The following is a 27,824-nucleotide window of genomic DNA, read 5'->3' on the forward strand; positions in this document are numbered from 1 at the left end:
AAGTTTCCATAGGAAAAGCATTTTTTGATTTGCTAATAACTTTGGCGTCGTTTGACGAATCTTCGCGAAATTCTCTCCAAAAAAGGTCTATTCAGGTCAGCTCCTATCCTGAAAGTTTGGGGGTGATTCGTCAAGCGGGGGCTGACAAAAAAGGGGGGTCCCTACAGCCCAAACTGCTGAACGGAATTACAGCAAATTTGGCAAAAAGGTAGCGCTTGGTTCAGAAAGCGACCTTTTTTAAAAAAAGGTGTAAATCCATTCAGTAGTTGCTGAGAAAATCAAAAAATAAAAATATCAATATCTAGGGGCGCGATGGATTCGTGAACCCTCCCGACCATGAGCTTCATTCTAATTGGCTGCCAACACTCCAAACCAGGGAATGTTGGCAGCCATCTTGTGACTCGGTAGAACCAAGTCACAGGAAAACAGTAAAAGAAAGTGAAAAATGAAGAAAAGGGGACAGGATAGAAACACCCTGACCCTGTAGGCCTGCTCTGAGGGTTCCACAAGGAACTCCCCCATTCTTTTTTTTAAACGTACAAATGCGCAGTGGGTGCGCGAATCCGGACGGAAAAAAATAAAATAAAGCGGGGACTCCCCCACTTCATTTAAATGAGGGGCAATCGTATAATTATACCGCCACCTCCTCGGGTCTATATAAATTAGGTGCAGGAGGGCACACAGCCCTCCCGCATCCCCGAGGACCACCACCAGGGAGGGAGGGGGGTTGCACAGCCACCCTCCTGGAGCGCTTGATGGCCCTGGGAATCGTCATGCCCAGGGCCGGGTTCTGCATTGTCCCGGGGTGTCTACCCTCCGGACATTGCCGTTTGCTATGATAGGCCGGGAGCATGGCTTTCACCCTGTGATGGCAAACCCTTGTTTGCTTCGTTGAAGTTTGAGAAGGAAAACCTCTCGCTTCAATAAAGGAAAGGAGAATTGCTTTTGGGCAAGGGAAGCTGCATGTTAGTAGCTCCCGTAGCCCAAAAGGAATGACGGCTCCTGCAGGAGGCAGGGAGCCGTCAGGACCGTGGGGGCATTGGGGCTCCCCCCACAGTCCCCAACAGAGAGGCCAGGCCCCGGGGGATGAGGTTCCCGGGGCATGAAGTGGCCTTGAAGGGGGGCCATGTGGCCTCCCTCCGCTTTGAAAAACAAAATATTATGTAGATGTAGGCATGCCTTGAGGATGGGGTCCTGAGGCAAATGTAAATTAATGAAAGTAAACGTTTCTTTTTTTTTTAAGTTTGGAATCGGGACCCTAGAGCAGCCCCCTAGTGTGAACGCGAAGGGTGCGTGGCTCTCAGCTTGGCCCCCTAATGAGAATACGAAAGGTGCGCGGCTCTCAGCGTGGCCCTCTAGTGTGAATGCACTGGGTGCGTGACTCTCAGCGCGGCACTAGAGTACTTCTCAGGTATTTAAAACACAGAGGGGCATATTCTCAAGGACACATCGCCAAGTTAACGGTACCTTATCGCAGCCAAAATGGTGATAAATTTAGCGCACAATTCACAAGCTGGTGCAAACAGCCCATGTTTACCAGTGATAGCAGCCTCAAAAAACATTGTCACGGATGATCCCGGCAAATATCGCTAATGAGATGCACAGTAGGCGTTCCGTGCAGAAAGCAGCAAACACACCACTTCACAACTTTCTCAACCAACAGCAAGATCAGCTAATAGAATACAAAACAGGCGATAAGGTGTGTTAGCACCAGGAAGTTTACACCTGCTCTGAACTGGTGTAAAGTTGGACTACAACCTGCAACATGAAAGGAAACCCAGCCCACAGCCACACCTGACAGGGGCGTAACACAGGCCCCCGCAGCCACTGCGGTGCGGGGGGGCCCGCGCTCCATCAGGGGCCCCTCCGCGGCTGCGCAGCCAGTTAGCACTGCATACATCGGTCTGGGATGTGAGTTAGGTAACTAACGTTACCCTCGCGGTAGTTCCACCTCGCTGCAGCCTCAAGGCCTGGCCTGCAGCTTCAGTGGCAGGCTCCAGCAAGTGACAGAAGATCGGGCAAGCTTAGCCAGTGGCTGGCAATATTTAAATTAAGGCCGCACGGTCCCGCTCAGCCGCCTCACGCGCACCTTTAAGTGCGCAAAGTGGCATGCGCAGGAGAATGAGCAGCTCCACCCTAACAGTGAAGACTGCGCAGACGCCGTAAAGCATTTACAATGCCAACCCCTTCCTACAGCCAGGAAGCCGCCGCCTCCATTGGTGCTGATGTCTCCATGTCAGGTAGTTCACAGCTTTTCTTCAAGTAGGCTTTTTTTTCAACTTTGTGATCAACTTTGCACGCTCTCCTGTATTCAATCTACCTCATTAAACGTTCCCTTTCTCCGACATTGCATTCGCTATTAGGTACTCTTTTCTATTTTCTTCCTTTGATCTCATGTCGCCCCCCCACTTCTGTTGCGTTTCTTTCCCCTTTCCTTGATATCTCTCTCTCCTGGGCTTTTCTCTGACTTTTCTGCAGTTCTCTCGCTTGATTACTTCCAACTCTCTCCTGCAGTTCTCGCCTGATTCCCCCAGTTTTTTTAATGCATTTCCGCTTCCCTTCAATATCCGGCCTTCTCTCATCCATTCATTCCATGCCCCCTCCTGCAATCCGGACCTTTCTTCCATTCCTTTATCTTTCGCACATTTCCATTTAATTTCCGCATTTTTCCCTGATCCCTGCGTCCCCAGTCTCTTGTCTTCACTCATCTTCCTTACATTCCTCCCTGCCTCGTGCAGCCCTTTCTTTCTCCCCCCTGCAGTCCCCTTTTCTCCCGCATTTCTGTCTCGTGTCTGTCCCGGCTTCGTCCAGGTGGCAGGACTCACATGGCTCAGACTACACAGCTCTAGTTTAGCTTTAGTATCTGTTTGGAAGTTGCTAATCCTGCCGCTTTATTTACACCTCTCAAAGTTCACAGACTTGAATGTGTATTTTCTTCATATATAGCTGCACGGACCTGATCTCACACAAGCTGATGCCCAGGGTCGGCTATAGTGCTGGTGGCAACCGGTGGGCCAATTATTTTTTGGTGCCCCACCAATGACCACCTTCTCCCTGGATTCCTCACTCCCACCCCCCAACAGTGTCCCCATCGCTCCATAGCCCCTCTCCCACATGCATTTTACTTGTTTTAAAGCGCTGGTTGGGGTTGGCTTTAGTAATAAGAATGTATATCCACCCAAACAAACCCTTTTTAGCAACATTAGGAATAGCGAAGGAAAGACGTGGATAAAAAGGAATATAAAACATCCTAATATATACCATGCACTTTACTTCCAGCCTCTTTGATGACAGTTCATAACTCGCTGTTCTATATTAGGATTGTTAATCATGAACCTCTATGACATTAGGTTCTCTGTGACAAAAACAATAACCCACCGAGCTATCTACATAAAATGCTGTTATGTGATCTTCTTTGTACCAGTGGCCTAAAATTAGACCCAGAATGTGAGGCTCTGAACTCCAGGGGCACTGTGCATGGGTGGCAGCCCCAGGCCTGAGAACTCTTGGCTGGTTTTGGGGCACGGGGGCCCCCTCCATGTACTTTTGCAGGGGGGCCTCCTCAAGTTTCGTTCGCCACTGACACCTGAACGACAACAGGTGCAATGGAGCCAACGATCATACAGCTCTGACACCCAACAGTGCCCCGACACCCCCCGCCACCACCCCTTTGTCCGCCATCCCCCCGCCCCCACCCGACAAACAAATGTGACAGCAACCTTCCGAAATCTGGGACGTAACAAATTAGCTGATGTCGCACAGTTATAACAATCAAGATGCATGTGAGGTTGGACAAATGAGAATCACAGTCATCTATGGATTTACGTATAAAACATTTTATTTAAACAAAACAACAAAATAAAAGTAGGTACAGCCATGGCGTGTCATCCCTCGACAATCTGTGAATCACAGCTTGCAAGACAAAAAGCAAGATAAGATTGTGCGTCATGCGCCCATCAAAGGAGAGAGAGAGAAAGAGAGAAAGAGTCAGAGTGAGAGGAAGAGGAAGAGAGAGAGAAAGAACGAAAGAGTGGGAGAGAGGAAGAGAGAAAGAAAGAGAGAAACAGTGAGAGAGAAAGGAAGAGATGGAGAAAGAGTGTGAGAGAGAGAAAGAGAGAAAGAGTGTGAGAGAGAGAAAGGAAGAGAGGGAGAGTGAGTGCCGACACTGCAGACAAAACCTTCACAGCTCACCTTTCTGTCACTGGTGTGTCTCCAACCACGTGCCGGGACATACTGCAGCCCTCAAGCTCACTCATCTGAAACATAGTATAGAATCAGTAATGGCAGAGTACATAGAACTTCACACGTCTTCATCGCTGTCCCGCCCCTGTGCACCCTGGCTGCTGCACCTCATCCACTCCCGCTGACCAGATGTGTCTGCCCGTCCCTGCAGACTCAGGCTGCTGCACCCCATTCACACCCACTGCCCAGAGGTGTCTGCCCACCCCTGCACACCCAGGCTGCTGCATACCATTCCCTCCCACTGCCCAGAGGTGACTGCCTGCCGCTGCGCAAACAAGCCCCTCTCCTCACCTTCCGTCACCGGCGTGTGTCCAAGAGGGCCCACCACGTGCAGAAGCAATCTCCTCAGCCGTCGCTGGATTCCGCAGCAAAGGCCCCCAGCGCATCCTGCTGCACTGCATCGAGGAGTCATGCCAGGATGGTGTATCGAGGCCACGCATCATCGAAGGCTGCACACCCGCTCAGCTCTGGTGGCACTAACTCAGTGGAACTCAAGTCATAGACACTTGGTGGGAGGCCCGTGTCGGGCAAAATGCCTCGGTTGCCACCAACTCTGTGTACTTCAAGTCATGGGAAAGAATGGAAATGGCCTCCAGCACGTGCGCTAGGCCATTTTTATTGGCAGGGTCACATGTTCTGTGATGCCAGTGCTGCATGGGTGTGGTGTGGGTGTAAACCAGCTGTGAGGGAGTGGCTGTGGCATGCTGACAACTAGACCTGTGATCAGCAAATCACCACAGGGAAGACCTGGGACATGTAGCGTTGCCGTTCCTCCCTGTAAGCGTAAGCGGAGTGGTCTGGCCTGGCGTATGCCAGTCCTGCGTGAGGCTGTGAACAATGCCTCCGAAGCTCTAGGTGTGGTTGCTTTCTGGGCTGTGTGAGGAATCAACTGATATGGGTGTCTCTGTTGTAGTGTTGCTGCCACCCAGGCCACAAGCGCCAATGTGTCACCCTGTGACCCAAGTCCCACAACATGGCCAACATGGAAGGTAGGGGAATCACTGACCCTACATTCATCCATACTTCCACACTTGAAAGATTGAGGACATGACATATCTGTGTGGATATGAATGTTTATTGCACATTCAGTGGAGTGTTGCAGCTGTAGCAATACAGGGCCATGCAAAGCCCAAATTTCAGTTTTTGGCAAATGGAGGGCAGCCAATTAGAGCCCAGCTCGTGCTCAGGGGTTTGGCTCCACCAACATATCTACTTATCCAATCACTCAGCTAATCCCCAAGCATTTATAAATTCACAATACACTCTCCTTGCACTACTCTAATGATCCAGTTTCTACCTATGTACTTATACAATGACCCAGACAAAAATACTTAACCTAAGTCTTCCCCACTGCCAGAGGTAACATGGTTGCGTGCACTGTCCACAGCACAATGTAATGTGATAGGGCCCAGGGGCATCATGCATACATAATGAACACACGGACAGAGTTAGATACATAGTGGAACTGGGTATGGGCACGTCTGCTCAGCCCCTTTTTATTACCAGGGGTAATATGTCCTGTGACATCTGTCCTGGATGCGTGCGGGGTGAGTGTAAGCTAGCCCTCAGGGAATGGTTAGTGCTGGCAACAAGTACAACAGTAATTATCGGATCACACACAGAGATTCAATCAAAAAGGGTCTATGACTTGTGCTGCACTAAGGTAGGGACACCAGATGTGAAATAATACACAAAAGATTATATCATAAAGGGTCCATGAGTTGTGGTGCACTGAGGTAGGGGCATCAGAAGCATTCAGTGTGTGCACAGCCAGCGATGATGCGTGGTCCGGGAGGGCCTCACTGGTATCAATATCTGTTGTCTACTGGACTGCGGCATCTGCAATCGCAACTCAAACTGAATTGTGAACCCTGCTGTCCGCAGTGTAGATGGAAGGCAGTAGTCAGCACAGACATCGAGGAATGCTTTTTGTCACTTCCTCTTGACAAAATCCGAGGACATACAGTACAATTCTCTCTGCAATTAATAAATCAAGACTGAATTCAAATTGTGAGCTCTGCTGACAGCAGTGTAGGCGTATGGAACAAAAGATGAAATATGAATGGACTACATTCTCGAAATATGTAGGTTTCAGGGACGTTATAGTTAGTTGCCTACTGGACTCTGAAATTAATGAACCAAGACTGAATTTGAATTGTGAGCCCTGCTGACCGCAGTGTAGGCCAGAGGCAGGGGTCAGCAAAGGCCCACAGTCACGTGGTGTTGACTTGAGCTGCACAGTTTGGGAGCATATGGTCTTCTTACCCGATCATAGTCTCTTACACAATTTGCATCGGTACTAATCTTGAATTGTGAGCCCTGCTGACCACAGTGTAGGCCAGAGGCAGTGGTCAGGAAGGGCCCCTAGCCATGTGGTGTTGACTTGAGCTGCACAGTTTGGGAGCATTTGGTCTTCTTACCCGATTATAGTCTCTTACACAATTTGCATCTGTACTAATCTTGAATTGTGAGCCCTGCTGACTGCAGTGTAAGCCGGAGTCAGCGGTCAGGAAGGGCCCATAGCCACGTGATTTTGACTTGGGCTGCACAGAGTAAGTGGCACCTGAAGCACCCAGTGTGTGCATAGCCAGTGATAATGCGTGGTCCTCGCGGGCCGCACTGGGAGCAATGTCTGTTGTGTACTGGACTACGTCATCTACAATCGTGACTCGATCTGAATTGTGAGCCCTGCTGGCTGCAGTGTAGGCTGTAGGCAGCGGTCAGCAAGGGCCCACAGCCACGTGGCATTGAGTTGAGCTGCACAATTAGTGGCAGCAGATGCATTCAGCGTGTGGGCAACCTGCGTTGATGCGTGGTCCTGGCGGGCCACACTGGTAGCAATGTTTTTTGTCTAATGAATTCTGCCTTAATAAGGCTACATGGCGATGACTTGTGGTGCACTGAGTTAGTGGCACCTGAAGCATTCAGCATGTGCGCAGCCTGCGATGATGCGTGGTCCGGGCGGGCCGCACTGGTAGCAATGTCTGTCGCCTACTGGACTGCAAAAAACACAGTTGATGGACAGAATGTAGAACAATGTCATACATTCACCCCAGTAGAAGGATCTGGGCCTAAATCCATCGTTTTTGCTCTCCACACCACCCTGGGTTAGACACTGGCTATATGCAAATCAGCTCTGACCCTGTGCCTCATGGGAACAGTCCAGTCCCAACTACCAAGCCATGTCTTTCCCAGACCGGAATCAAGCATCCAAGGACCGGTTTCTGGCTATCAGCCTTCATCAGCCTGGATAGCTTGACTCCAGTGGTGTGGAGAGCCTGGGACTCACGTCTGAGCATCCCCAGCCCTCTCGGGGTGAAATTGCAAAAAACACAGTTGATGGACAGAATGTAGAACAATGTCATACATTCACCCCAGTACAAGGATCTGGGCCTAAATCCATCTTTTTTTGCTCTCCACACCACCCTGGGTTAGACACTGGCTATATGCAAATCAGCTCTGACCCTGTGCCTCATGGGAACAGTCCAGTCCCAACTACCAAGCCATGTCTTTCCCAGACCGGAATCAAGCATCCAAGGACCGGTTTCTGGCTATCAGCCTGGATAGCTTGACTCCAGTGGTGTGGAGAGCCTGGGACTCACGTCTGAGCATCCCCAGCCCACTCGGGGTGAAATTGCAAAAAACACAGTTGATGGACAGAATGTAGAAAAACGTCATACATTCACCCCAGTACAAGGATCTGGGCCTAAATCCATCGTTTTTTTGCTCTCCACACCACCCTGGGTTAGACACTGGCTATATGCAAATCAGCTCTGACCCTGTGCCTCATGGGAACAGTCCAGTCTGAACTACCAAGCCTTGTCTTTCCCAGACCGGAATCAAGCATCCAAGGACCGGTTTCTGGCTATCAGCCTTCATCAGCCTGGATAGCTTGACTCCAGTGGTGTGGAGAGCCTGGGACTCACGTCTGAGCATCCCCAGCCCACTCGGGGTGAAATTGCAAAAAACACAGTTGATGGACAGAATGTAGAACAATGTCATACATTCACCCCAGTACAAGATCTGGGCCTAAATCCATCGTTTTTTTGCTCTCCACACCACCCTGGGTTAGACACTGGGTATATGCAAATCAGCTCTGACCCTGTGCCTCATGGGAACAGTCCAGTCCAAACTACCAAGCCATGTCTTTCCCAGACCGGAATCAAGCATCCAAGGACCGGTTTCTGGCTATCAGCCTTCATCAGCCTGGATAGCTGGACTCCAGTGGTGTGGAGAGCCTGGGACTCACGTCTGAGCATCCCCAGCCCACTTGGCCACTGGATTCAAGATAGCCTGGCTGATGAGGATTATGAATCCGAAACCGGTCCCAGGATGCTTGTTTCCGGTCCAGGGAAGACATGGCTTGGCAGTTCGGGCTGGACTGTTCCCATAAGGCACAGGGTCAGACTGATTTGCATATAGCCATGTCTGAACTGGGGTGGCTGAGTGAACTAAAGAATGGTGATGGATTAAACCCAGATCAGTTGACTGGGGGTGAGTGTTTGATTTGTTCAAACGCTCCGTCCATCATCCCCTTTTGTATCGCTTTGTTCGCACTAAATGTGGCAGGGTATACTCAGATGTGAGTCCCTTGTTCACTTGGCCACTGGATTCAAGACAGCCTGGCTGATGAGGACTATGAATCCGAAACCGATCCCAGGATGCTTGTTTCCGGTCCAGGGAAGACATGGCTTGGCAGTCAGACTGGACTGTTCCCATAAGGCACAGGGTCAGACTGATTTGCATATAGCCATGTCTGAACTGGGGTGGCTGAGTGAACTAAAGAATGGTGATGGATTAAACCCAGATCAGTTGACTGGGGGGGAGTTTTTGATTTGTTCAAAAGCTCCGTCCATCATCCCCTTTTGTATCGCTTTGTTCGCCCTAAGTGTGGCAGGGTATACTCAGACGTGAGTCCCTTGTTCACTTGGCCACTGGATTCAAGATAGCCTGGCTGATGAGGATTATGAATACGAAACCGGTCCCAGGATGCTTGTTTCTGGTCCAGGGAAGACATGGCTTGGCAGTTCGGGCTGGACTGTTCCCATAAGGCACAGGGTCAGACTGATTTGCATATAGCCATGTCTGAACTTGGGTGGCTGAGTGAACTAAAGAATGGTGATGGATTAAACCCAGATCAGTTGACTGGGGGTGAGTGTTTGATTTGTTCAAACGCTCAGTCCATCATCCCCTTTTGTATCGCTTTGTTCGCCCTAAGTGTGGCAGGGTATACTCAGACGTGAGTCCCTTGTTCACTTGGCCACTGGATTCAAGATAGCCTGGCTGATGAGGATTATGAACCCGAAACCGGTCCCAGGATGCTTGTTTCCGGTCCAGGGAAGACATGGCTTGGCAGTTCGGGCTGGACTGTTCCCATAAGGCACAGGGTCAGACTGATTTGCATATAGCCATGTCTGAACTGGGGTGGCTGAGTAAACTAAAGAATGGTGATGGATTAAACCCAGATCAGTTGACTGGGGGTGAGTGTTTGATTTGTTCAAACGCTCCGTCCATTATCCCCTTTTGTATCGCTTTGTTCGCCCTAAGTGTGGCAGGGTATACTCAGATGTGAGTCCCTTGTTCACTTGGCCACTGGATTCAAGATAGCCTGGCTGATGAGGATTATGAATCCGAAACCGGTCCCAGGATGCTTGTTTCCGGTCCAGGGAAGACATGGCTTGGCAGTTCGGGCTGGACTGTTCCCATAAGGCACAGGGTCAGACTGATTTGCATATAGCCATGTCTGAACTGGGGTGGCTGAGTGAACTAAAGAATGGTGATGGATTAAACCCAGATCAGTTGACTGGGGGTGAGTGTTTGATTTGTTCAAACGCTCCGTCCATCATCCCCTTTTGTATCGCTTTGTTCGCCCTAAGTGTGGCAGGGTATACTCAGACGTGAGTCCCTAGTTCACTTGGCCACTGGATTCAAGATAGCCTGGCTGATGAGTATTATGAATCCGAAACCGGTCCCAGGATGCTTGTTTCCGGTCCAGGGAAGACATGGCTTGGCAGTTCGGGCTGGACTGTTCCCATACGGCACAGGGTCAGACTGATTTGCATATAGCCATGTCTGAACTGGGGTGGCTGAGTGAACTAAAGAATGGTGATGGATTAAACCCAGATCAGTTGACTGGGGGTGAGTGTTTGATTTGTTCAAACGCTCCGTCCATCATCCCCTTTTGTATCGCCTACTGGACTGCATCATCTCCAATTGTCACTCGATCTAAATTGTGAGCCCTTCTGTATGCAGTGTAGGCCGGAGGCAACGGTCAGCAAGGGTACACAGCCATGTGGCGTTGAGTTGAGCTGCACAGTTAGTGGCACCAGAAGCATTCAGCATGTGCGCAGCCTGCGATGATGCGTGGTCCAGACGGGGTGCACGGGTAGCATGTCCTTTGACTAATGAATTCTGCCTTAATAAGGCTATGTCACGATGATTTGTGGTGCATTGAGTTAGTGGCAACAGAAGCATTCAGCGTGTGTGCAGCCTGCAATGATGCATGCTCTGGGCGGGCCGCACTGATAGCAATGTCTGTTGCCTACTGGACTGCGTCATCTGCAATATCGGCTTGATCTGAAATGGGAGCCCTGCTGTCCGAAGTTTACATCTCAAGGCAGTAGCTTGTACAGACATAACTCTGTGGTGCTGTGCCGCTGGGTTTGCAGGGGGCCTGTGTCGAGGAGGTCGGTGGTCATGGCGACAGCCTCATTGCAGGGTGAGGGCCGCCGCTCTCCTACGCTGGAGTGGCGTACGTTGACCCGCCCACTCCGCTTCTGCTTTCAGCAGGGGACGACACAGCTACATGACCAAGATCTTCCCTACTGCCTGAGGTAACATGTTTGCATCCACTATCCACAACACTACAATCACCAACAATATATGTACACATGAAGAGGTATGTGCTCCGCATAGTGAGGTCTGTCCATCACATCACCGCTACACTTAGCATTGTGTGCATTGTTATTGATGGGTGACGTGCGTCCTTCACACATACTTGGTTGCCACAGCTCCCAACATTCAGCTACTGTGTGGCTGAGGGGCATGCCATTTTGGGAAGGTCCGCTGTCCTGTTCTGCGCTGCCTCAGAGCTAGTAGGAAGGTGGAGTTCTGGGGGGAAGGTCCTGGGGGTGGTGGTGGTGGGTGTTGTGGCCTTCTTGGGTGTCGGAGCTGTATGATCAGTAGCTCAATGACATGTGTTGGTGTTCAGATGTTGTTCTCGGCTGGGCTACCTTTCATACTGTAGGTAGTCATCCTGCTTTACACCAGTAAAAGGCAGATGTTAAATTCTTACTGTTAACACAGCTTATCGTCTGTTTTTGGATCGCTTAGCAGATTTGGCTGGTTGTTGAAAATATCGGGAAGTGGTGTTTTTGTGTTATTTTTGCAAGGGAATACCTACTCTGCATATCTTTAGCATTAGTTGTTGCTCTCATTTGTGGCGATGTTTTTTGCGGAAGTTATCGCTGGAAAACTGATGATATCGGCAGTTTTCACCAGGTTTAGAATGGGATGATAATGTTTTCACCACTTTTGCTGTGCTACAGTGCAGATGACTCGGCGATAAGTCCTTGAGAGTACACCCCATCGTTATAAAAAAAATGTCGGCCAGATTCGTGAACCCAGCCACTTAAAAAAAAAATATTAATACTTTTTGGACCCTGAGGTTTTTTGTGGGATCCCCTGAACAGGCCTAGGGGGTCAGGGTATTTGTACCCTGCCCACTTTTCTTGTTTTTTCATCTTTTTTCTTGTGATTCGCATGTAGCTACAACAAAGTCTTAATAAACACAAAGGCTAATTTTAGAGTCACCCTATAACCCACCAGTGGGGACTTATCGCCGAGTTATCAGCACTTTAGCGCAGCAAAAGTGGTGCAAGAATTATCACCCCATTCTCAAGTTGGGGCACACTGCCAAATTGCCCACAGGCTGACAGTACCAACACAGCAGACAATCAACATCCTCCCGCAGACAAAGCTGCTAGCTGTGCTGCACCTGTTGCTCTCTGGTACCTTCTAACTAACAACTGCCAGAGTCAGAGGCGTCTCACAGCGAGCCCTATTAAACTTCCTCACACGTCTTCGATGCATGTCCATAAAAGCAACGTAGGGCCCCTGTATCCACACCACCCACTCGTCCCAATTCGTAGTATTCCTGCACAACCAACCCCAACCCCAGCCGTTGCTTGATGCCTCTGTGCTCCAGATCCAAGATTGTAGTCAAATGTGAAATGGGGTGCACCAGGTCATAAAGTCCAGTAGTCAATAGTCAATAGTAGTGGAAAAACAGAACTTTATTACAAAAACATATATTAACAACACTGAAACGTTAAACAACGAGTGACATTCCCAACGGGGAATATCAAAAGGGCAACTTGTGGATCCAAATAACTGTAGATCATCCTGAAAATCCCCATACTCCACATTCAGAAACTTGTTGGATAAATGGTGAGAATGGTCAAGCGTCATTATGGTCACAAACGTAATATGGTACAATGTATTGCACTTGGACAAACCATGAATGCTTACTGGTATGGTCAATCCTGCACAAAATGACCATAACAAAAATGTGTGTGGTCGTAACCTTTGTCGGAAAGAAAAGGAACGTTACAACCACACAAACTTCTGTTACAGTCTCATTATGCAGGATTTTTCATACTTGTAAGCATCACGGTTCGTTTCAGCTTCATACACCTGCATCTTCACGCACACTGGGCAGGAACAGTTGGAGACCAAGCAAGGTAACCACGCTTAGCAGGCTTCCTGCACGTGTTGGGGGCAATTGACTGCACACATTTACTACTTGTGCCCTCTGTCGACACTGTACACTATCACCGCAACATAAACCACATGCATTCTAACTACGTGCAGGCAAAACTGGACCACTGGACCTGTACACTAATGTCGTCGCAAACTTTTCAGGCAGTGTGCATGATTCTTACATCTTTGGCAAGCATACTACCCTAGTCCCCAGACCAGTCCGCCACCCAGCGATGACTGCCTGACACAACGCTCCCAGACCTTAATGCTCACCTTCCGCCACCGGCTTGTCTCCAAGAGGGCCCATCCCGTGCCGGAGCAGCCTCCTCAGTCGTCGATGGATTCCGCAACACAGACCCCCAGCGCATCCTTCTGCACCGCGCCGAGGAGTCATGTCTGAACAGCCAGCTGCCTTTGACGCACATGCAGTCCAGCCGAGCTCACAATTCAAATCGGGTCTTGATTGGCAGGATGATATATCGAGGCCTACGCATCATCTCAGGCTGAAGACCCGCTCAGCTCTGGTGCCACTAACTCACCAGTTATCAAGTCACCGCCACATGACAGGAGGCCCCTGTCGGCCAAAATACCTTGGCTGCCACCAACTCTGTGCACCTCACGTCATTGCCACATCGCGGGAGGCCCGTGTCGGTCAAAGTGCCACGGTTGCCACCAGCTCTGTGTATCTCAAGTGATCGCCACGTTGCGTGAGGCCCGTGTCGACCAAAGTGCCTCGGCTGTCACCAACATAAAAAGCACACAGACATACCGAGATAGAGAGTAGAAATGGCATCGAGCACATGCGCCCGGCCCTTTTTATTGCCAGAAACCGGTCCCCGGAAGCTTGTCTCCTTTCTGGTGAAGAATTGGCTTGGTAGTTTGGTCTGCCCTGTTCCCATGATGCACTGGGCCAGGGACAGACTAATTTGCATAAAGCCAGGTTCTGAGCTGGGATGGGGCAGTGAGCTAAATAACGGTGATGGATCAAGCCCTGATCTTTGGACTGGGTAAGAGTGGTCTGCTTAATTCAGACACTCTGTTCATCACCACCCCCTTTTCTGAATCGTTTTTGGCCACTATAGGTGTGGCAGGGTATACTCAGACATGAGTCCCTTGCTCACTGCTCCATCAGGATTCAAGCAAGCCGGGCCGACGACGGCTGAAATGCCAGAAACCGGTCCCCGGAAGCTTGTCTCCTTTCTGGTGAAGAATTGGCTTGGTAGTTTGGTCTGCCCTGTTCCCATGATGCACTGGGCCAGGGACAGACTAATTTGCATAAAGCCAGGTTCTGAGCTGGGATGGGGCAGTGAGCTAAATAACGGTGATGGATCAAGCCCTGATCTTTGGACTGGGTAAAAGTGGTCTGCTTAATTCAGACACTCTGTTCATCACCACCCCCTTTTCTGAATCGTTTTTGGCCACTATAGGTGTGGCAGGGTATACTCAGACATGAGTCCCTTGCTCACTGCTCCATCAGGATTCAAGCAAGCCGGGCCGACGACGGCTGAAATGCCAGAAACCGGTCCCCGGAAGCTTGTCTCCTTTCTGGTGAAGAATTGGCTTGGTAGTTTGGTCTGCCCTGTTCCCATGATGCACTGGGCCAGGGACAGACTAATTTGCATAAAGCCAGGTTCTGAGCTGGGATGGGGCAGTGAGCTAAATAACGGTGATGGATCAAGCCCTGATCTTTGGACTGGGTAAGAGTGGTCTGCTTAATTCAGACACTCTGTTCATCACCACCCCCTTTTCTGAATCGTTTTTGGCCACTATAGGTGTGGCAGGGTATACTCAGACATGAGTCCCTTGCTCACTGCTCCATCAGGATTGAAGCAAGCCGGGCCGATGACGGCTGAAATGCCAGAAACCGGTCCCCGGAAGCTTGTCTCCTTTCTGGTGAAGAATTGGCTTGGTAGTTTGGTCTGCCCTGTTCCCATGATGCACTGGGCCAGGGACAGACTAATTTGCATAAAGCCAGGTTCTGAGCTGGGATGGAGCAGTGAGCTAAATAACGGTGATGGATCAAACCCTGATCTTTGGACTGGGTAAGAGTGGTCTGCTTAATTCAGACACTCTGTTCATCACCACCCCCTTTTCTGAATCCTTTTTATTGGCAGGGTCACATATCCTGTGATGCCTGTGCTGCATGGATGTGGTGTGGGTATAAACCAACAATGAGGGAGTGGCTATGCCTGCTGACAACTAGACCTGTGATCAGCAGAACACTACAGGGAAGACCTGGGATATGTAGCGTTGTAGTTCCCTCCCTGTAAGCGTAAGCAGAGTGGGCTGGCTGGAACATGCATCCTTCACGACTTCACCAATATGGCCGTTTGAATCCAAATATATATATATATATATATATATATATATATATATATATATATAAATTTTTAAGAAAACAGAAGTCATTATATACTTTTAATAACAAACATTACAAAAACTATTTTTATGATATTAAAGTTACAAAATATCAATAATTTTTTTTTCAAAATTACTGAAAAAAACATAGGTTTAATGAACATTATAATTAGGAATTAGCATTTAAAAAACCTTTGACATTCACAATAAAAAATAGGTTTCAGGGATGTTGTAGTTAGAAATTAGCATTTAAAAAACCTTAGAAATTCACTGAAAAAACCATAGGTTTCAGGGACGTTATAGTTCGAAATTAGCATTTAAAAAACCTTAGCAATGTCTGAGACATTGCTGATTCACGGATTGTTACGAGTGCAAGGTATTTCAGGGTCGAGATAAGCTCCACCCCAACTACTATAGTAGATCTAAATCTTGTGCCACTTTTATGTAAAATGAAAGCCGATACTAAAAGAATGAGTAATCTTTATTTGACGCTCATGGGTCGAAGCAACGTTATTAAAATGATTTTTCTACCCAAGATCCTTTATTATTTTAGGGCTATTACTCTTGAATTTCATAAGGTATGGTTCCGGAAATTTGACCAGGTCATCTCTTGGTTTTTATGGGCGGGGCAGTGTCCAAGACGGGCATTACGGTATATGACATTACCAAGGGATCGGGGGGGATGGTCTGTTCCTAATTTTCAGATTTATTATTGGGCCACCACCTTGAAGTATTCAGCTGAATGGATAAACGGCCCAAACCCGGACAATTCCGAAATTTCTATTTTTCAACTTATTTGTGGGGTAAAAGCTAGGGGTCTTTTATTGCGACATACGATTTTGCCTACTATAAGAGGGTTAAGTTTAAGGTTTTGATAGGAGTGTATAAAGTTTGGACTGCAGTCAGGAAAAAGGTTGGAGTTCCCACGGTGCATAGGTATCCCCCCCTTGTTAATAGTGCTATCCTATGTTCGGAAATTATTAATGATGTGTATTTTCGTAGATGGGGGGATAAAGGGATTTATTGTATTGGGGATGTTCTGTCTGGGGATTGTCTACTCTCTTTTGATGCCCTCAAAGCACGATTTGGTATAGGAATATGGATTTCTACAAATTTCTACAAGTTCGGGATTTCCTGGAAAAGAAATGCCAGAACCGGAGCAAAATCCCTTTTTTATAAATGTTTAAAAATCCGTTACTACAAACTGCCGCCATCCACAAAGCCATTACGGAGAAAATGGGGGATGATTTAATCAAACATTTTGACCGGTGGCAAACACAGGTACAGGCCGGGCAGGGGGACTGTGAGGACTCCCTGTACTTTAGCCAAACATCATGCATATCTACAAATTTACAAGTACAGTGCTTCAAAACCTGGTGTAATTTGTATGTCACCCCCGCCCGAATTCATAGATGGGGGTACCACCGATATTAGCTGCCGGCGTTGTGGGGCGGTGGCCACGGATAGCACCCATAGGTTTGCGACTTGTCTGGAACTTTCCCAATTATTATTTAAAATAGAACTTTGGCTGCGGCAATTCTGGGCATTACCTTGACCCTCACCCCGCTGACAATAGTGTTGGGTATTTCTGAGCAAGCGATGGATGAAAATCATAGGAAACTAGTGTTTGTTGCTATGGCGGTCTATGATTTATGTATAGCTACAGTATGGCTTGATGCAGTCCCTCCGACTGAATATGTTTGGCTTAACAAATTTCTATCTATGTATAATTGGGAAATGGCGGTGGTGAAGAGGAGCGGAAGACGTGCCAGAGAGAGAGGGTAGAAGCTCTGGCTTCCTGTGACTAATTGGCTCAACCGGTAGTCATGACATATGTATATTTTCTTTGTCCCGTGTGCTCATTAATTTAATTTTTTTTTCTTTTTTTCAAGAGCTGGCTTGCTGGTGGATGGATCCCCTGGGGTGGGGGAGAAAAATCTCGGAAAAATGCTTGGGGTATTAACCACAGTTCTTGATTCTTTATTGATTGTTAATGAAATATGTTTTGTTTCTGTGTCTGGTACCCCAATAAAAAAATTGAAAAAATAAAAAAAATAAAAAACCTTAGAAATTCACAGAAAAAACCATAGGTTTCAGGGACGTTATAGTTAGTTGGACATTTCACTCGTACAAAACCAGAGAAATTTGGACGTTATAGTTAGTAGAGCTAACTAAACTCACGCCTCGCAATGCACTGCTGATGCCGTCACATATTACATCACTCATGACATGGTCAGGGACATCCCTGATGACATCACAGATGATATCTCAACTGACATCACTCATAACATCACTGATGACATCATCCACTTGATCTGATGCACCTCCTCACACCCTAATAAAACCTTTCATACACCCACTATAAAATACAGACTACTAATATCGAAACCATAGACAAACCAATAGCAGTTAGTAGAGCTAAATATAACTCGTGCCACATTATTTATTTTAGCCCCACGAGGCCACCAGCACATTAATAAGGATCATCCCGGGTAGGTGGAGGTCCCCGGGGCAACGTGAGGGGGCTGGAGCCCCCATAATTTTCAAATATAAGCCCTGAGGTGGTGGCAGCCCCCAGGCTGTGGGGGGGGGGGGGTGCCAGCCCCAGCTTATAAACAATTAAGCCCCGGGGAGTTGGTGCCCCTGGGACTTGGCCCACCCGGGGGCTTTAAAAAATGAAGAGTGGGAGCCCGCGCTTCGCGTTGTTTTTTAAAAAATTTGCCCTGGTTCGCACACCAAGCGCAACCTGGCTGAAAATGCAAAAAAATGCTTTTTTGGGACCTGGGGGTCCCTGTGGGACCCCTGAGCAGGCCTGGCGGTCAGGGTGTTTTTACCCTGCCCCCTTTCTTGCTTTTTTTTGTGTTTCTCTCACCTTTTTCCTTCTCACTTGGTCCGAGGCACAAGATGGCTGCCAAAACTTCCTGGTTTGAAGTGTTGGCAGCCAATCAGAGCCAAGTTTGTGCTCGGTAGAGCTCAGCCAATCAGATCTCACAATTCTCAAATATATATATATCTGTAAATCTTTAAATAACTCAAAAACAGAGTGCTTTTTGGACCAAGAGCTATCTCTGTGCCAAATTCAGCAGTGCAGGCTGTAGCCATGTCTAACGTTTCCTATGGAAATTAGCTTGGAGAAAACACGTTTTGGGATCCCCCTTTTTTTCTCGCCCCTTCCCTTGATGAATCACCCCGAAACTTTCAAGACAGGAGCTGACCTGAGTGAACAATTAGTTTAGAAAATGTTGTTAAGATTCGTCAAACGGCGCCACAGTTATTGGCAAATCAAAGGTTCTAACTGTAGAATGTATATATATTTTACATAGAGTTTTTTCATTTGACAATTACTTTGGCGTTGTTTGAGGAATACTCACGAAATTTACAAACTAGATTGACGCTTACTTCAGCTGCTGTTTTGAAAGTTTCAGGGTGATCCGTAAAGTGGGAGTCAAGAAAAAGGGGGAGTCAAAAAATGCTTTTCCCAATGTTAATTTCCTTAGGAACTTTAGACACTGCTACTGCTGAACTGCTGAATAGAATGACACATGTTTGTGATTTGGCGTAAATTATTTTGAAAGTTTTTAAATATTAAAGAAAATCTAAATTAGTACATATAGGGATGCGTAGGATTTGCGACCCCTCCCTATCTCATGCTCAGATCTGATTGGCTGCCAACATTTCAAACCAGGAAGTGTTGGCAGCCATCTTGGGACTCACCTTGAGCTGAGTCACAGAAAAAATATCCAAAAAAATAGAAAAGGGGGCAGGGTAGAAATACCCTGACTCTCTAGGCCTTTTTTAGGGGGGGTGTCCAATAGGGACCCCTCAGGACCAAACAAAAGCAGGTAAAATAAAATGCATTATGATCTTGAAAAAAAGTTCCTTATCGCCACCGGGGGAGCATGTCCCGGGGGCATTTTTTAATAAGGATGAGGGGGCCCATGTCTCCCCCTTTCCAGGGGATTTATATTGCCCCAGGGACCACAAGCTCCCCGGGGCATTTTTTTTAAATAAATGTGGGGGAGGCCCACATGGCCTCCCTCAATGCCCCAGGGAGCATCCCCTCCGAGACTTATTTGTTTTTAAATGGTGAGCCCTCTCCGACCTCCCAGCCCATCGGACTGCCACCTCCCCAGGGCTTTATTTTAAAACACAAAGGGGCAGCCGGGTGGGCCACCCCACAGCCCCAGGGGCCACCAGCTCCCCAGAGCTTCAATGTGAATGAATCAGGGGCTCTGTGGACCCCCCCCCCCATGACCCCAGGGACCGCCAACTCCCTGGGGCTGTTCTAAAACTGAATGCAGTGGCAGAGCGGGTCCTCTCACAGACCCGAGGACCACCACGTCTATGTGGCAAATTCTAATAAAGGAGAAGCCATGCACCCCTCCCACTCTGCAAACGCTCCGGACCCTGAGTGCCAAGAAGCCCTCATGTTACCTCCAGAAAGTCCCATACAACAGGATTCCTGAGACCTGGTGGGAGGCCTATCCCCTTTATCCACCACTCTGCAAACGTGACTACAAGTTAAAAAAAACATAGAATTTCACTTAAAACACAAACATTACAGGGACATTTTAGTTAGGGAAAATATTTTGCAAAGCCTTAGAAATTCGCTTACAAAAACAAAGAAACCAAAGCTCACAGGGATGTTATAGCTAGAAAAAAGAATTAAAAAAAACTCAGAAATGACTGATAAAAATTGATATGGAGGAGTGAGTGAGTGTGTGAGTACTGGTATGGGTCTGTAAATGGGTATGTGAGTGGTTGTGTGAGTGGGCAAATGAGATGGTGTATGGGTGATTGAGTGGATGTGTGAGTGGTTCTTTGGATGATGTCATCAGTGACGTAATTTGAGATGTCATCAGTGATGTCACTGAAAAATGTCATGAGTGATGTAATATGTGAGATCATAAGCAGTGCATTGTGGGGGCATATGTTATAGTTAGCTAAGGTAACTATAAGAGCTGAATTTCACTGGTTTTGTACGACAAAAATCTGAGCCTAACTATAACGACCCTGTAACCTTTGTTTTTTTAGTGAATTTCAAAGTTTAAAAAAAATTCTATTTCCCAACTATAACAACCCTGTAAACGTAGTTTTTTTTAGTTAATTAAGGTTTTTCAAATTTGATTTCCTAACTATAATGTCCCTGTAACCTTTGTTTGTTTAAGTGAATTTCTAGTGGTGGAGAAAAGTGTGTGGCCTGCGACCAGCTCTCAAGAATCCTGCTGTGTTGGACTTACTAGAGGTAGCAGGAGGGCTTCTGGGCCCCCAAGAGCCCTCAGCATCCAAGAGGACTTCATCCCCCAACCAACAGTATGCCAGGAGGCGCGTTTGCAGAGTGGTGGAGAAAGGAGGCATGGCCCCCGAAAACCTATCAGCAATTCTGCTGTGTGGGTTTTACTGGAGGTAACAGAAGGTCTTGTTGGCCCCAAAGACACTCTAGAGCAGTGCACCAGGAGGTGTGTTTGCAGAGTGGTGGAAAAAGGAGGCGTTGCCTCCGAAGACCTCTTAGCAATCGCACTGTGTGCGACTTACTGGAGGTGACAGGAGGGCTTGTTGGCCTCCAAGGACCCTCTGGAGCCAAGGGGACTTCATTCCCCAACCAGCAGTGTGCCAGGAAGTGTATTTGTAGAGTGGTGAAGAAAGGGGGCGTGGCCTCAGAAGTCCTCTCAGTAATCCCACTGTTTGGGAGTTATTGGAGGTAACAGGACGGCTTATTGGCCCCCAAGGACTCTCTGCAGCCATGGGCACTTCATCCCACAACCAGTCCTGTGTCAGGAGGCATGTTTGCAGAGTGGGGGAGAAAGGGAGCATGGCCTCTGATGAACTCTCAGCAATCCCACTGTTTGGAACTTAGTGGAGGTAACAGGAGGGCTTGTACCAGAGGGGGGAGCCTCAAGGCCAACACCGTCCCTATCGGTTCCCCGCCTGAGCACGCAGCTCGCTCTCTGTGGAAGCAATTCTGCTCCGCTTTCAGCAAGAGAGAGCATTCTTAATGCTTTTGCTTGCTGACACCAGAGCACAGTTTGCAATGGCTTGGTGGGAGCGGTAAAGCTCTCGCCAAACCTTAGCAAACAGCTATGTCCTGGGGGTGGCCACCCTGGGACAAAGCAGGAGCCGGCCCTGAGGTGGCGGCCCCAGGGTCATGTATGTCTCCAGCAGGTGTGCCCCCTCATTTGTTCTTCTAGGGCCTGTCCCAGGGAGATGGTTGTCCCCGGTGCCGAGTAGGGCCAGGAAGGGCGGACCGCGCAGCCCCCTTTACATTAAAAAATAATAATTTTGGCTCAGGAGGTGGTGGTCCCTGGGGCCCGGGGGATCCCTAAGGGCCCCCAATTTTAAAATAAACAGCTCCGGGGAGGTGGTTGTCCCTGAGGCACAGGGGGTTCTACAAGGCCCCTGTTTTTTTTCCAGATTATTCCCGGGGAGGTGGAGGTCCATGGGGCTGTGGGGGAGGCCATAAGGGGCCCATCCTGCACTAATTTATAAATAGTTCCAGTGAGATGGTGGTCTACGGACCCCTTCATAACTTATAAGTAATACCTTGTGGCAGTAGTGGTCCCCAGGATTTTATTAAACCCTGGGAGGGGGGCCCTCTGAGCCCCCTCTCTTATTTTTTACTTGACCTCGGGATTTGGCCCCACCAGTACCTGTGGGGTACCTGTGGGACCCCCCACCATATATGGGGGGTCAGGGTATACCTACCTTGCCCCCTTTTCTTTATATTTTACATTGTTTCTGGGATTCAGCTTCATGTCGAGTCCCAACATGGCTGCCAACACTTCCTGTTTGAAGTGTTGGCAGACAATCAAATTGCAGTACAATCTACGAGTCCACTGCAAGAATCTTCAGTACCCAGATATCTTTACTTTTTAATCTTAATCATCTCTAACACTACTGAATGGATTTATACCAAATCACAAAAAGCATGCATTCTGGTCTAACATCTAGCTTTCTGCTAATCTTAGGGTCATTCCATTCAGCAGTTTGGGCCGTAGTTTAAAATCCCCATAGGAAAATGCATTGGGAAAAGGTGTTTTGGGGCCCCCTTTTGTCTCTGCCCCCACTTGACGGATCATCCTCATACTTTATATGCTACTCCCCAGGTGCAGATGCAGGCATGCTTCCTGAACGTGAGGGCTGAATAGCAGGTAATGCTCAAGATCCTTATCATGTATGTGGAGATAGAAAGGATGGAAGTACTAAGGAACATCAAGGAATTTAATGCTGAAATACATCAAGATCAAAACGTGGAGAAAGTTTCAGAAGTGGATTGAAGAAGGGACTGGCTAAATATGAACAGAGCATAAAAACATGAAAAGTCATAAAATTTCAGTGTGATCATTTAGATTATGAAAGGGGGTTTTACTCATTGAGACGACAGAGAGTGCAGGATGTAAATAAAACACAATAGGATTCGACATTCAGTGACTTCAGCTCTTACCCGGGGTCAGAGGGAGACGGAAGAGAAACAAGTACAAATCGCACATCTATTGAGGATGAATTCCGTGTTTTTATAGTGGGACCAAAGAATAGAATTCAAACAGAAGAGAGTTTGAGGCAGACCAAGAGGAGGAAACAAAGGAGAGGGGCCAAGGCAAGTGACAAAAAGGAAGAGGCTTTAGGGAGAACTACCAGGAGCAGCCAGAAATGATCACCCCCACCCACGAACAGTAGGATGTACCCTCATAGATAAGGACATCACAATTTGTCACTAGATCTCTCCTTATGCCAATAAGGGAACTTTAATTACTCTCAAACAATAATTGATCTCTACAAATTTGTGAGGAATCTTAAACTGGCTAAAATTCACAAAAACAAGAGGATGCAAAGACCAACTGCAATAATGGGGGACTCGTGTAGTTAAACTAACCTCCTTGCTTCAGATTTTTAACTACAATATTCTAGAAATTGAACTGGAAACTGAAGGGGAAGGAGAAACCCTGGAAGAAAATCTAGAGCAAGAACTCTCCAGAATTGAGATCTGTGAAGGAGGCTAAACAAAATTCAGAAAGAAGTCCAGGTATAGTCCCCAAACTGGCAAGGAAAATATCAACACCTTTTCAGAAAATATGATAATGAAATATGCCATAACATGTCACAAAGTTACAATGCTGAAAGTGTTGGATTAACACATACAGTGGAGAAAACAAGCAACTTGGATAATGTAACAGTGAAACCTTCCGATAAGGGAGGGAATGTTGTATTGTAGGACAGACAGCTATACCTAAGGGAAGCATACAGATATTTATATTACAATGAGTGTTACCAAAAGATCACTGCACTAGAATACTTATAAGCTAATGAGAAGTTTACTAACTTACTCAAGGAATGGAATGAGCAAGACCCTCTGAGTTGGGCTGAACTCAATTTTCTGAAACAGGCCAATCACAAATCCTCAACATTTTACCTTATTCCTAAGTGGCATAAGAATGCTGATACACCACCTGCTCACGCACACCCGCCCAACAAGCCTACGCGAAGCCCCCCACCCGCCAACGGCCCGTACAAGTCAATCGCACGCACAAGTACGACACGCACACCCGTCCAACAAGCCTACACGAAGCCCCCCACCCGCCAACGGCCCGTACAAGTCAATCGCACGCACAAGTACGACACGCACACCCGTCCAACAAGCCTATGCAAAGCCCCCCACCCGCCAACGGCCCGTACAAGTCAATTGCACGCACAAGTATGACACGCACACCCGTCCAACATGCCTACGCGAAGCCCCCCACCCGCCAACGGCACGTACAAGTCAATCGCACGCACAAGTACGACATGCACACCCGTCCAACAAGCCTACGCGAAGCCCCCCACCAGCCAACGGCCTGTACAAGTCAATCGCACGCAGAAGTACGACACGCACACCCCCCAACAAGCCTAGGCGAAGCCCCCCACCCGCCAACGGCCCGTACAAGTCAATCGCACGCACAAGTACGACACGCACACCCCCCCAACAAGCCTACGCGAAGCCCCCCACCCGCCAACGGCCCGTCCAAGTCAATCGCACGCACAAGTACGACACGCACACCCCCCAACAAGCCTACGCGAAGCCCCCCACCCGCCAACGGCCCGTACAAGTCAATCGCACGCACAAGTACGACACGCACATCCCCCAACAAGCCTACGCGAAGCCCCCCACCCGCCAACGGCCCGTACAAGTCAATCGCACGCACAAGTACGACACCGCACACCCCCCCAACAAGCCTATGCGAAGCCCCCCACCCGCCAACGGCCCGTACAAGTCAATTGCACGCACAAGTGCGACACGCACCCCCCCCAACAAGCCTACGCAAAGCCCCCCACCCTCCAACGGCCCATACAAGTCAATCGCACGCACAAGTACGACACGCACACCCCCCCAACAAGCCAACGCGAAGCCCCCCACCCGCCAACGGCCCGTACAAGTCAATCGCACGCACAAGTACGACACGCACACCCCCCCAACAAGCCTACGCGAAGCCCCCCACCCGCCAACGGCCCGTACAAGTCAATCGCACGCACAAGTATGACACGCACACCCCCCAACAAGCCTACGCAAAGCCCCCCACCCGCCAACGGCCCGTACAAGTCAATCGCACGCACAAGTATGACACGCACACATAACGCCAACACCAAAACCAGCACAAGGACTTTGCTAACGAGTCGCACAACAACACTGAACATGTCTCCTGTGTACACACCATTGAGAATCTATGTCCTGGTCACAGCCAAACTGGCAAACAGAGGTCAACACTAACACCCACCCCATATAACACACACACCACCAATTCAAATTAAGCCACACCCACCATTTGACCAATAAAAGGGTCCACACATATAACCCAGGATCCTTTGCAACATACACATCCTTGCAAAGATACAGACATCTCACAAACAATTGCAGCCACACACCTTCACACATACACCCTATCTCATCTACACCCACACCATCCCCTTCACAATCAGACCCACACACCCTCATCCATACACACCATCACCCCCTCAATCACATACACCCCACACCATGACCACACCCAAGAATCCAAAGTTCACTAACCCGGAGAATGAGATACTTACAGATGAAGTCATCAGAGTCGAGCCTCAGCTGTTTGGTGCATTGGTCAGACAGACCAGCATGGCTGAAAAAACACGCCTGTGGGAGAGGATCGTAGACCGGGTCAATGCTGTTGCACCCATCAGGCGCACCAGGGGGGAATGCCAGTCCAGGTGGTATGATCTGCGGAGGATGGTCAAGAAGAAAATGGACCAGGACTACGCCAATGCACACTACACTGGAGGTGGTGGTCCCCGCAGACCTCCTGTCTACCATCCCTGGGAGGAGAAAGTCATGGCCCTGCTGCCACCGGTGGGAGTACATGGAATTGAAGGAGCCGTTGAGTCTGGTGAGTGTACAAAAAACACAAGTTACATGGGTGGACTAACAACAGTGCCCAGCAGCATGGGGTGGGTGGCCATGAGTCCCAGCAGGTCACAACAGAAAGGGGTTAGTTGCAAGGGGGAGGCACAAAGGGTGGAAGGTGGAGGGACGGAGGCTGCTCTCATCCCATATGTCCCAGGGACACACCCAAGCACCATGCCCTATGCACAGGGATAGGGAAATATCACACAAGATAGTAGACCACAGCTTCTAAACAATGTCATTTTGCAGACACACCTTCCGGAGATGCATCATTTTGTGACACAGTAAGGCAGTGTAGCAAGCGAGCGAGCACAAACAACCTGTCCCCATCCCTCTGTCTCCCTCCCTCCCTCCCTCTGTGTCCCTCCCGCCCTCTGTCTCCCTCCATCCCTCTGTCTCCCTCCCTCCCTCTGACTCCCTCCATCCCTCTGACTCCCTCCATCCCTTTCGCCCTCTCCCTCTGTCTCCCTCCCTCCCTCTGTCTCCCTCCATCCCTCTGACTCCCTCCATCCCTTTCGCCCTCGCCCTCTGTTTCCCTCCCTCCCTCTGTCGCCCTCCATCCCTCTGACTCCCTCCATCCCTTTCGCCCTCTCCCTCTGTCTCCCTCCATTCCTCTGACTCCCTCCATCCCTTTCGCCCTCTCCCTCTGTCTCCCTCCATCCCTCTGACTCCCTCCATCCCTTTCGCCCTCTCTCTCTGTCTCCCTCCCTCCCTCTGACTCCTTCCATCCCTCGGACTCCCTCCATCCCTTTCGCCCTCTCCCTCTGTCTCCCTCCCTCTGTCTCCCTCCCTCTCTCAGTATCCATCCCTCAGTGTTCCTCCCTCTGTCACCTCACCCCAGCTCCCTGGGCACACACACAGTTGCACCCAAGCACTGCAGAGGCCTTATAAAGACCATAGAGCAGAGTGTTAAGGGATGTCTCCTAATTACCAGCAGTCATCTACTAAGTGCCTGCAACCCAAACACCATTTGCAGGCGACACTGTACTGTGTCAGGACACACAGTTTGGAATGCTCTGTAGTACACAATGGGCATAGGCGTAGGCAGCACAAGTCCCTCCTGTGAGCATTGCAAACACAAACACCAGGACAAGGTCACACATCCTGTGCAGGAACACACAACCACGATTATGCCAGCATGCAACATGAGGGGACAGCAAAATAATGAAGGATAGACGCTTGCTAATCACACGCAAACTACTAGCATGGCCTGTCATACACCCCCCCTTACAGAAACTAAACCCCTGGGGACACGCAATGGAGTGCAACACTGTCCCAATTGTCATGTACCACAACTAAACACACACTCATATGAATACGCATACAACTTTTACATGCACATTGCAGATGTTCCAGTCCATTGTGCCTCTCACACAATGCACGTGCCCCATCTCATGAACGTTGTGGATGCACTTAAGTATCAACATGGACATGGGTATTGACAAGGTGATGCGTCTTAGAGAAGTGCCACGTTCCAAAGCCATGATCTAGAAGTGGGTGTACAGGTCCAGGGGTGTTGGCATTGGTTGGCCATCACGGAACAGCAACACCTATCCAAAGTAGAAGATTTCATGCAATTAAACTAGCAGCCCGTCCCGACGTTGTCCTGGTTCGAAAAGTAAATTGTGTAATCTTTTTGGCAAAAGGTCTCTCCACTTAATGTCACTTGTGTTTCCTTGTTTGTCCTTGCCCCCTCCCCCGTGAGAATGTTGATGCTTCTGCCAAGACGATATTTTATGTAGCACATGTTGATGTTGGCGAGTGAAAAATTTGTTTAAGCCCTGAAGTCAAGTTTTCTCCTTAGCGCCGCAATAAGTGGGAGTGTCACAGTGGTAAAACAGATAGAGGCTAGTGAATACGTAGCTTTGTTCTTAGGTTTAGGATGCAAGTACTGTGGTGAAAGCTGACTCGCTTAAGGGCCATGCGAAAGCCTGTTTTTTGATGTATGATATTTCCGTGCGATAAATATTGCAGCTTCAGTCCGGCAGAACGCATACTCGCCTAAGCCCTGAAACGCCGTGTAAGCCGCACCTCTTTTGCTTGAGGTCTTCCCCCTGTGACA

Source organism: Lissotriton helveticus, chromosome 9 (assembly GCF_964261635.1).
Source record: "Lissotriton helveticus chromosome 9, aLisHel1.1, whole genome shotgun sequence".
Taxonomy (NCBI): domain Eukaryota; kingdom Metazoa; phylum Chordata; class Amphibia; order Caudata; family Salamandridae; genus Lissotriton; species Lissotriton helveticus.